Genomic DNA, 12646 nt, shown 5'->3' on the forward strand with positions numbered 1-12646 from the left:
CCAATCGCAATTGCTTTCTTTCTCTTATGTCCTTAATTATAACAATGGACTTAACGTTTCACATCATCACCCAAGAATTTAATCATATCACCCAAATTCTCAAAATGGTCTGAAAATTGGAAAATCATTCTTGCAAAAACCTTAAAGTAGTTTTTCCCCATTAAATATTCTTCAAGTTCTATAATTGCTCAGTCCCTGATCATATGATCATATTTGGGAAACTGTGAACTAAAACTTTGGAGACCTTGAATCAATTCTTGCTGGAACTACTGTACAGCTTTATACCCAGGAATAAATCATTTCACTTTTCTTAACTCTCAGTTCTCTTTTTAAAACACAGAGGCCAAAAAGAAAAAGAGAGAGAGAGGGAGAAAATATTTCACAGCTTTTGGGTAGCTTTTGCAGATGGTGGCAATATTGGTACCCAGGATATAGTGATGCTCCTGGAGAAATTTGCCTCTATCTCTGGTAATTTGGTGCCCAGTCATCTTTATTTCTCAGTAATACAGACCTAAAAGCTATCCTTCAAAACTAAACATAACGTATTTCATGTGTTAGATCAATTCATTGCAATGATAATTTTCCATTATTACTTCAATAAGAATCATCAAGTTTTATCTATATATTTGTGTATATATACACACACACACATATATATATATATACACACACACATATTATTGAGAGACAAGGAGCCAGAGGGAGAGCTCCCACCTGCTGGTTCACTCCTCAAATGGCATGAAGGTCAGGGGTGAGGCAAGGCCAAAGCCAGGAGCTAGGAATTTGATTCAGGTCTCCCATGTGGCTGGCAAGAACTCATTTACTTGAATCATCATTTGCTTCTTCCCAGTCTGCCATAGCAGCAACCTAGCGTCAGGAGCCAGAGGTGGGTATCAAACTCGAGACCTATGATACAGGATAGGGATTGGTTGATCAGTATTTTAACTGCTAGACCAAATAGACACCCTACTACCCTTCTTCTTATCCATAGGCATCATGCACAGTTCTTGAGCTGCTCACCTTTGATTTTTTTTTACATACTGAGGAATAAGAGGGATCCTACCAGGGTCTCACAAGGGCATAAGAGTAAAGGTAAAAATAGGGAAATACTGATAACAGAAGTACAAGAAGACTAGCATTTAACTAACAATGATAATAGCAATATTAAATTGATCAAATAAGGAAGAGTTGCCTCTTAGGAACTCTGATAAGAATGACACCTACATTAAAGCCTTTAATCATCAAAGTGGTTCTATGAAGAGATACGTTGTCCTAAATACACATGTGGTTATGTTGGGGATAGTGGGTAGTTAGGATAAGCAAGAGTTTTGAAAATCCTTAGGTAAAAACTGAAAGATAAACATACCAGTTGAGTTATGTCTGCCAACTGGCTAATGTCCAAGAACAATCAGCAAATTAGTAGATCTTTCCCATGTCAACCAACCTAATGTGTGTTCACAAGGGAATGGTTGATGTATTTCCTTGATGATGTCTTTATCAGAGCCAACTGCTACACTGAAACAGTCCTAACAGTCCTGCAGAATTGAGGAACAACTGCCAACTCCACACTACTGTGGCTCATGGAGGATAGTGACTATGAATCTCTCACACGCAAGCCTTTCATGCCACTTTATATTCAGGCTTATTCAGCGTACAGTCGATCATTTTGTTGGGACATTCTGACATTGCTTTCAGCACAAACTATAAATGAATCTGAGAAGTGCTTTTGCTTCAGGGGTAAAAAAAAAATGAGGACCCCTCAATTCTAAAATGGAAAGATAGATTATCTGTGACCAAGACTTAATGAAATTACTTGTTCAGGATTTGGTAGTCTGAATTTCTTTTCAAAATGAGGAGAGCAAATTTTTTCAAAGGGATATTTTTGTAAATAAGTATTATCATAGAAAGTCAAATAAGATTTTTATGAAGATGATATTTAATTAGAAATGAGGTTATCCTTCACCTTCATCCTCTCTGATGGTGATCTCACATCTGTCCCCCCAGATCTGCTCCTCACTCTCTCCCCTTGTTCTCAGCCAGGAAGACTGACCTAGAAAGATCACATCACCTGAGTTCCTATAATTCTGGCTTCTGGTTGAAGGCAGTCAATTGGGAGAACCACTGAAAGGAGATGAAAGTAGGGTATGAATTTATTATTTGGCGTTTTCTTTGAGAGGTTGTCCTATACTGGTCATATTCCTTGACATAAAGTCTCTGTTCTTTCAGGTTCAGACAATTGATACCTCACCCTCTTTCCTTCAGGCCTAAGAGTATTGTCAATTATCTCAAGACACCACCTTTTTCCTGTTGAAATCCTACATTCAGACCCTTGAGAATAATTCACTACAAAGAAATTCTGATTGGAATAACCTATTTTAAGTGCACTGTTTTGTTTTGAAGCACTGAGCAGCAGAACCATCTCCCTTACTCCCAATATAAATCAGACCTACATGTATTATGTGTCCACCTTTTCAACCATCCTGTTTTCGAAATTTTTTTTAATTTCCAGGTTAAATACTTGATGTTTATTTTTCTGCCTCCAATTTTCTCTAATTTTCCTAAGGCCATTATTACCTCTTTTTTTAAATCTGTGTTTTAATATTATCTTAGAGTCACAGCATGTCTGTTCCTACTGGTCTCGTAGTTTATCATTCTTAATCTAAAAAGCTATTACTGAGGTGAGTGTTTTGCTTACCAGTTAAGACACCAGTTAGAAGATCCATATCCCATATTGTACTACCTAGATTTGATAGTAGGTTCTGCTTCTGACTCCAGATTACTCCTAATTAACATCTTGGGAGAAGGCAACTGATGGTTCAAGTAGTTGGGCCACTGCTACCCATGTGGGGAACCTGGATTGAGTCTTTGGCTCCCAGTTTTGCCTGGCACAGTTCTAGTCATGGCAGGTATTTGGTGAGTGAATCAGCAAATGAGAGCTCTCTGTCTCTCTCTCTCTGTCTCTGTCTCTTTCTCTGTGTGTGTGTGTTGCTTTGCTTATCAAATAAATTAAATAAATAAATATTTAATAAAACATAACAAAAAGTTACTACTGTCAAATAAATAACAAAGATTCAAATCTTCCTGTGAATGTCAGCAGAAAATGGCATGAATGATTTTTGCTGTCGCAAGTGCCCTTGATAACACAAGTAGTGCTTCATGCACGTGAGTGCTAACGTGGAAGTATCTTTGTCAGTTGAGACTAATGCATTTTAGGTAAAAAAAAAATTTAGGAGTACAGAGATGTTTTTTATAATTCTCAATTTTCAGCTGTGTTGAATGTCTTAATGATCCTCTAATAGTCAAGGCCTTTTTTCATCTCCAGAACATTAAAGAATAAAATAAAATCTTCAAAGTTAAAGAGAGATATTCATCTACTGATCCACTTGCCAAACACATTTGGTGCTGACTGCATGTGGACATTATTTGGCTATATACATTTCAGAATGAATAGCATACAATCTCTACCTACAAGAAGCTCATGGTTGTTGGAGGCAGAAATGTAAGCAGAAAGGAAAACATAATGTGACAACTAAGAAAAGAGAAACATTTTCAGTATAGTGGGACCATAAGAAAGGAGTAACCAACTTACCTGTGTAATGATTGAAAGTCTTCCACAGAGACAATTGAAGTGAATCACAGGTGGACATATACAACTGTGTGCTAGACATACCCTCTGAAATGCTTCCTAGAAACTTCAAACTCAATAAGGTCCAAAGTAAATACATAATCATTTACCTAAAACATACTTTGGTATTTTTCTTCATTTCTGTGTTTCATCAGTCATCTGAACTACAAACCAAGGAATCAGCCTATCCAATCAATCAGAAATGCACCTTCTTCAAAGAAATGGAATGAGAACTAACAAGCATAAATTATTGATACAAATATTTGGAACTCAGCTGTGCTTGGGGACTGGGATGGGCAAGTCTTCAGGTTTACAAGTATACCATAAGAACTTCCAAATCTTAGCTAAAAAAAAAAAATAGCAAAGCTCATCACTTAGTGATTTATATTTTTAAAATTTAATTATTTAATTTTATTTTAAATTTTATGGGTTTTGGAATAACAAACTTTTGTGTAATTTTTCTTTATTTAAGGAATTACACATTGGATTCTCAGAATCACAGCAAATGCATGATAACTACTACAATACAAGTCTCATCAATTATCATGTTAATGTGGTCTTAATACAAAAAGAGCAGATTCAATGTAGTTCATAGATGCAATTCTAATAATATAATGCTACTTATTCCTTCCTCTTTCCCTACTGTCCTCTATCTCTCTTCTTCTTCTCTTTTTTCTTTCTTTTAGAGATAACATATTTTTAATTTATAGTATAGTCAAAGGCTTAGTGCTTCTATTGTACTTAGTGAAATAAGCCAGTCCCAAAAAGACAGATATCATATGTTTTCCCTAATCTGTGCTAATAGAGTACCTAAAATGTAATGTATTGGCGTGAAATGGACATTTTGAGAATTGATGATTGTTTATAGCCCTTATCTCTACCATTGAGGGACAGACAGTGCTTTTTTTCTTCATACTATTGGTTGAACTCTTTACTTAGTGTAGGCTTAATCTTTTGAGTTTTAAATAAACTGAAAATAGATCTTTGTAAAAATTAAGTGTGGGAATACAAGATGGAGGCGGAAGAAGGGTTGGAGTATAAGTGAGAGGGATGGTAGAGTGGGAAGTATCACTATGATCCTGAATCTGTAAATATGAAACACATGAAGCTTGTATACCTAAATAAAATTTTAAAAAATAAATTCCAGGGAAGCAAAAAAAAAACAAAAAAAACAAAAAACCTAGTGCTCCACAAAATAAAGATCTCAACAAGTAAAAAAGACTTTACTTCAGCAGGAATATAGACAAGGGCTATAAGCAAAATTTTAATTTGTTATTGTTTATAGTGATTTCTATATTTAGAGACAATTTAGTAGAATTTTTATCAGAATGGCTGGGATTAAATTTTCTCATCAATATCGTTGTGTTTAGATAGCCCCCCTTGAGGTGATGGTTAGGTGAATAACTGCCTAAGAGGTGCCAGCTGAGAATTTTTACTTCCCAAAGAGATGTTACTTGTGGGAGTATGTTTTACATGTGGATATTTCTGAAGCCAAGAAAAAAAAATCTGAGCTTTCCTGAGCAAGGCTTCAGTAATAAAAGGATCTAAAGTACCTATCACTGGTGATCATACTACTCCGCCTCTCAAAGGAGTTTATTTCTCTTTAATTTCTGGCTTTATGATAAAATCTTTCTTAAGGTTTAAGTAAAACATAGGACATAATGTAACTTCATTTAAAACAGACTGTTATCCAGACTAAAGATTCAGTGAAATGTCTACAAAACATTAAGGGAGCTCATCTGGAAGTGATAGCAATTTTTTAAAAAAAATCATTCCATGAAGGGTATGTTATCAGTGATGGGACTGTAATGTAATTTGAATCCAGTATTAGGAAGAAATAAATAAACTTTGCAACTTACTCAGAATGCAGCATATAATTTTAAGGTTTAATGCAAACTGAAAAATATTGTTGCTCTTCAATTCTTATTCATTTTACAAATAAATTAACCTAAACGTGAATATTCTAAAACTGCTTATGGTAAATAAAATGTATTCCGAGTTCCTTTCACATCAGCAGCAAGTCCTTGGTAATTATTGCTGCCATTGGATGTATACTGCTTGACCCAAGCATTGAAGTCTGGTGATGCTGATTTGCTCCTAAAGCTTTGAAGGAGTTTAGTGACAGTCTTACATTCCCAAAAGAAGATGCGCCTGGCTCTGTGTGTTCCCACCATCCCAGGGAAACATCATGTAACCTGGAAATGGTGAGTAGATTATGATCTTAACTATTTCAGTTTAATATATACAAATTCCTTATTTATATACCAGCTTTTCTTATTACTATTAAAGGAGCAACTGAAATTTATTAATATTAAACCTAGCAATGCTCAGTGCAGAATGAAGCCTCTCTCTCTCTCTCTCTCTCTCTCTCTCTGACATACACACAATAAAACTCCTATGGAAAAATTGTTCTGCTTTAGCTTTCCTCTAAAACTGATACCTTGTTTCCTTGAACTTATATCTCAAAAAATTCCACTATTTCTGATTTTCACTGTTTTTATGCTATATTTTCCTACATTAGTCTTTTTCTTTAAAATTTAGCAAACATAAGGCAAAAGGCTTTGGGGTAAGAACATTTCATTTCACTGAAAATTAGCCTCTCAAGCAATGCCACCATTAGAAAAGCATTATTATTGGAAGACTATAAATTATTCTCTATGAAAATGGGATATACAAATGCTACTCCCTCTGGGTATAACTATTCCCCAAAATAGTAGGTTTTTCTTCTAGATGGAAGAAACAAGTGAGGAAGAATTTAGCATCTAATCATAAGATGTAAGCTCAATGCGTGTAACTCCGGTCAGTTGGCTCCAACAATAAAGTCACCGCTGCAGCATGGTGAGTTAGATGCTTTAGAGAACCTGCAGACAGATGCCAATGAGTGAGACACTCACACAAAACACTTTTTTTCTTTCTGTTCCTACCGAGATTAACAGTATGAAATATTTGATATTATCCAAGAGTATCTAGATATATATACCCATGATGCTTTTTTGTTTGTTTGTTTTGACAGGCAGAGTGGACAGTGAGAGAGAGAGAGACAGAGAGAAAGGTCTTCCTTTACCGTTGGTTCACCCTCCAATGGCCGCCGCAGCCAGCGTGCTACGGCCGGCGCACCGCACTGATCCGAAGCCAGGAGCCAGGTGACTCTCCTGGTCTCCCATGTGGGTGCAGGGCCCCAGGACCTGGGCCATCCTCCGCTGCACTCCCGGGCCATAGCAGAGAGCTGGCCTGGAAGAGGGGCAACCGGGACAGAATCCAGTGCCCCGACTGGGACTAGAACCCGGTGTGCCGGCGCCGCGGGCGGAGGATTAGCCTAGTGAGCCGCGGCGCCGGCCCCCATGATGCTTCTTAACATGCTGAAATGATCGTTGATCCTTCAAATTTAGTTTTGGGAACCTCAATCCCAATTTTCAGTTCTTCTTGAATTTTCCATTGTCATCCAGGAACCCTATTTTGAAGGATTCTAGGGGTGATTCCATATTAAAGGTGTTCTTTAATAGAATGTGAAGAAACAATGAGAGCTACGTTACCATATATTTTAATATATCAATTCCAATGAAATAAGTAGAAGATGGAAGTCTTCCTACCCAGCCTTTCTTGAGACAAGTTAACCTCCATGAGGTTTTATTCCCATTGAAGAAAACCAGTAATGAGTTTCTTTACCTCTACCACAAAGAAAAACAACATTCTACACTATTCCTTTCAAAGTTGAAAGAATTATTCTTTGAAGTTCTTGGTCCAATTAGCTTAATTTTGTATTTCTATGATATCAGACCTTACACGGAAACAGCCCTGGAGTCAGCCTTGTGGTGCAGTTTGTTAAGCCACCCCCTGTGACCCTGGCATCCCACGTGAGCATCGGTTTAAGTCCTGGTTGCTCCAGTTCCAATCCAGCTCCCTGCTAACATGCCTAGGAAAGCAGAAAGGTGGCCCAAGTATTTGGGCCTGTGCCACACACATGGAAGTCCTGAATGGAGTTCCTGCCTCCTGGTTTCAGCTTGCCCTAGCCCGGGCTCTTGAGGCCATTTGGGGAATTGGGCAGTTTCTGTATGTGTGTGTGTATCTGTGTGTGTATCTGTATCTGTCTATCTGTCTTTCTATGTAACTCTGCCTTTCAAATAAATAAATAAATATTTAAAAAGAAAAGACATAGTCTCTAATATTGAATTTCTTCCTTTGTTAAAAAGTCATATTTATTGTTCACACAAAAGGAAAAATAGCAACTTTATAGTGGAGAAACCTGATGCATGCCAGAACAAATTGCCTGTTCCTATTTTCAGAGTGATATGAGACACACATATTACATACACACACACAGAAAGGAGCAGAAAGTAGAGAAACAACGAATATAGCAAAAATATAAATAATTAGCAAATATGAGGATAGGTACATAGGAGAACTTTATAGAATTATTTCAAAATTTAAAAAACTGTGCATATGGGTTATGTGTAGAGAATTCTTATGAATGTTTGAAAGTGTTATGGAATCTATTGTGTTTTGGTTGATTTATACTACACTATTTAGGATGAGATCAGATCAAAACTTTTTGTCCCAGCCAGTGATACTTGGTTAAAGATCTGATAATTTCTTGAATGTTTACTGCTGGCCAACACAACAATTTTCTCTGACTTCTCTTGTACTGTACCATGTGTAATAAGCCATAGACCATGAAAGCATGGTGTCCTGTCTTAGTTATTTTTCATGTGGAAAAAATGCTCCTATGCTAATTATATCCAGAGTAAATGGTTGGCAGCTATTAGCACTGGGAAAACATCTCTTGATGTAGGTTAAAACAAAAGCATTAACAACTTGAAATTCACTCCCACATCCACTGTAGGCACTGTTTCAGTGATACCAAAGCAAGTTTGGCACAAACACAGAGCTGAAGGCAAACAATTGGCTGGCACTTTCTGGGCCATCAGAGGCCAGGGAATGGAAACAGAGGCCATGAGACTCTTCAAGTAGGTTCACTCTTAGCCTTAGCAAGAGACACACAGAGTATTTAAGAGCAGTTTTTTGCATATTAAATTGAATGTTTGGCATCTTTGGCTAAATCTAGTGTTTATTTCTCTTTTACTTTATAATAATTTCCTTTACAATAATTGAGACACCTTTCTCAGTTGAAGTGAATCATCTCTAAAAGTATAAATCCTATTTTTGGGGTAAATAGATTTATAACTACAATAATTCACATATAGTCAGATAACAGTATACAACACAAATAATGCAAAATTTAAAATACTTAATGTGATGTGGTTACAGCTGCCACCAAATAGTGGTGTCTGATTACAAAGTGTTCACTATGGATATCTGACAAAAAAGATTCAGCTTCCCCATGTTCTCCTTTACTGAATTGTTCTTTATACTGCAATAACTGTTCAAGATGAGTGAAGGCTTCAGACAGATGCAAAATATCAACTGAAAGAATGACACTGTTGGAGTCGTTGCAACATGGATTGAGCCACTGTTTGTGACAACAGCGTTCACTATCAGAGTCCCAGCTACCCTGCTTCTGGTCAAGTTCCCTGCTAATGTGCCAAAAAGCAGCAAAAAACAGGTCAAGTACTTGAGTCCTGTCACCCTTGTATGAGACCCAGATGGAATTTTTGGCTCCTGGATTTGGCTTGGCCCAGCCCCAGCTGTCACAGCCATTTGGGAAGTAAACCAGAGGATGGAAGAGTTCTCTCTCCTTTTTTCTCTCTCTCTCTCTATCTGCCTTTTTTTTTTTTCTTTTTGGACAGGCAGAGTGGACAGTGAGAGAGAGACAGACAGAGAGAAAGGTCCTCCTTTTGCCGTTGGTTCACCCTCCAATGGCCGCCACGGCTGGCGCTGCAGCCAGCGCACCGCGCTGATCTGAAGGCAGGAGCCAGGTGCTTCTCCTGGTCTCCCATGGGGTGCAGGGCCCAAGGACTTGGGCCATCCTCTACCACACTCCCTGGCCACAGCAGAGAGCTGGCCTGGAAGAGGGGCAACTGGGACAGAATCCGGCGCCCCGACCGGGACTAGAACCCAGTGTGCCGGCACCGCAAGGCAGAGGATTAGCCTAGTGAGCTGCGGCGCCGGCCTCTCTCTGCCTTTCAAATAAATAAGTAAGTAAATCTTTAAAAATAGTTTAAATGTATATATATAAATACACATATATGTATATGTATATCATTGGACTGCTGAGAGTCTTAAGACAACAGCTATGAAGTCTTTAGCATAATGTATGGTGTATAGACTTAAAAGAGTCAGTTATTTTTCTGCACACAGGAACATAAATAGATACATAAGAATTATCATATAGACTAAGAAATCTAAAGTCTCTGGACTACAATTATCAAAGCAGAATATGAGAAAAAAGAATATCTAGCATCATTAATTCCTTTTGTTCTTTTGTACCTTGACGTTCATAAGACTTGAATTCTCTTATGCTGGCTTATTCATACATTGGGCATATGACATCTCAACAATCATTTTAGCATAAGACAGTTGGTTTATATCCCATATGTCTTTGCCACCCCTTTCTTTATCCCACCCTGGGTCCCCTAGTTTCAAGACAAAACAGAAGAAAATTGAAATGAGGTGGTGCCTCACCAGCCTGCCTTCCCTCCCCAGGGTAGCAAGACAAATAAAGCTTTTGTTGTTTGTCTCAAGACAGCATCAGCACAGCCTGCAGCAGCCCTGTCAGCACCAGCTCTCTGATGCCAGGGAATTGCTGGGAGTGCCACAGTGCTGATGCCAATTTGCTGCCTGGGCTCTTTCAAAAACCACAACAAAGTTTTGCCAGTTTCTAAACTTCCTCCCCAGGCTCATGGGAGGGATCTGGGGACTTCTGGATGGGATCAGATGTGTGGCTCTTCATGTTCCCCTACCTACCTCTCCTGTCTGCAAACTGGGGGAAGTCTCTCTTGGTCTCTGCACCTACAGGATTTTCAGTTGTCTATAAAAGAGCATTCATAATAATATTTCAAACCTAAAATAGTTTTTGAGGAATATCCAATAAATTACACAATTTATCAATTTATCTCATCTATTACAGAAAGTTTAACTCCCATAATTATTCCAAAATTTATCAATTTATTATTCTTCAAGGCATCAAATGTGTGTAGTTTCTTTCAACAGGGCAGGAAATATCAATATTTAAGTGGTATAGTAAAAAAAAAGGAAGGGAATAAAGCCAGTAAAGAGTGTGTTCAGTCACCACAGTGTGCAACTGAAGCTACATTCCATGGGAAAATGTGACAGTGCCCACCACAAGCCACACATGATGACTAGTTTTATAGTCAACTTCACAGGGCCATGTTTCCTGGTTGTTTAGTCAAACACTGGTACAGATGTTGCTATGAAGGTATTTTTTAGGTGTGATTAACATGTACAGTCATAAAGTATGCAGTTGACCATGCACCATAATGGGAGTGACCTCATCCAGTCAGTCAAAGACCTTACAAATGAAAACACAGGTTTCCCAAAGAAGGTATTCTGCATAGAGACTGAACCCAAGACATTTTGCCTGACTTTCCAGCTTGCTGGACTCTCCTGAAGATTTCAGTCTCTAAACCTTGTAATATCAGCTCTTACCTGGACTTCTAGCCTACTGGTTTGCTTTATAACTTTCATACTTGCCAGCTTTACAATCACACGAGCCAAACCCTTCAAATCTTATCCTCCCTCCCTCACAGGTGGGACTGTTTCTCTGAGGAACCCTGGCTCATACACCACACAAGGGGTGAAGATGTTGGGTTAGTGATAGATACACCAGTGCACTCCAATAATCGTCTGAGAAGTGTGCTCAGGGATGTCAGAGCCCTGGGCATTTCCAGCATTTCGGCTACACAAGTAGAACATCACTTTGTAATTCTGGGAAAAGTCTAAAAAGGCTTTAGGTATAAAATGAAAAGATCAGTGATTGACAGTGAGCTGGGACACACACAAAGTATGGATCTAATGGATATGAATGAGGCATCAACATACCTTTGCACTCCATCCCTTGTGCTTCCTTATTCAAACTGATAGCTCATAATTTTAAAAACAAAAAGATGAAGAAAGAACCCAAAAAGGTTAGCAGGTAGATTAAACAACAGCCTGTTATTGTTCTTGTTAGTCCCTTCCTCTGTTCCTGTATTTCTTCTATTTCAGATTGTACTTCCATTGGTCTTGGTTGCTTGATTGGTGGGGTATCCCAGACCTTCATTTCTGAGCCCCAAGTTGAAAAGCACTTGTCAAGTCATGGTGCCATAATTACTAATGTGTGGTTGCTGATGATTATGTAAGCAGCAAGATAACTCAGTAAATTAGGGTTCTAAACATACTTCACCTTGACATCATTATTAGAGGCAACCCTATCTCTTCCTGATAACCAGGGTCCTTTAGCTGCTTGTCAACCTACGGGATAAGGGCACCAAAATAACTATAAGGCTGCTAAAAGCAGGTTTACTGAAATCCTTATATTATCCCTGGTAGAAGGAATCCTTCCAGGAAATATGCTTTCTAGTCCAGCAGAGAATAAAATGAAAGTGATATGAAGCACAGAGTCACTATGAAGGCCATTGAAAGACAGTGGACACTCATTTCCACCACTTGCTTCCTAGTTCCACACGTTCCATCTGTCAGATATGCAGCACCATATAGTAGCTGCTGCTCCAACACATACACCCCATCTAGAAGGGAAGTTCCCCAGATCACAGTGTCATGGCCATGCTCATGCCTTCACTGAGCCCTCGTGAGACCATTGTGGTGTCCCATCTGGCCGATGGGTTAAGAGTTTAGGATACATACTTATATGGCGGTAGTAGTGCATCTTGTGATCATGTTCTCATCACCATCTTTGCCATGAAGTGAATCCCTCAGTCTGAGACAATATTCTTAGGACCCCATGACAATAAATCAAATACTCTGATGGCTCTTGAATAACAATGGTGACCAAAGCGCTGTGGCCAGCAGGGCAAATCAAGATATTGAGTCACTCCCTCTTCATGGTAGAAGAACTCTGGCATAATTAACCTTTGGCCAAGTGTTCTTAAGGGATTATATCACACC

This window comes from Oryctolagus cuniculus, chromosome 6 (genome assembly GCF_051225735.1).
Source record: "Oryctolagus cuniculus isolate XC-2025 breed Fujian yellow rabbit chromosome 6, ASM5122573v1, whole genome shotgun sequence".
Classification (NCBI taxonomy): domain Eukaryota; kingdom Metazoa; phylum Chordata; class Mammalia; order Lagomorpha; family Leporidae; genus Oryctolagus; species Oryctolagus cuniculus.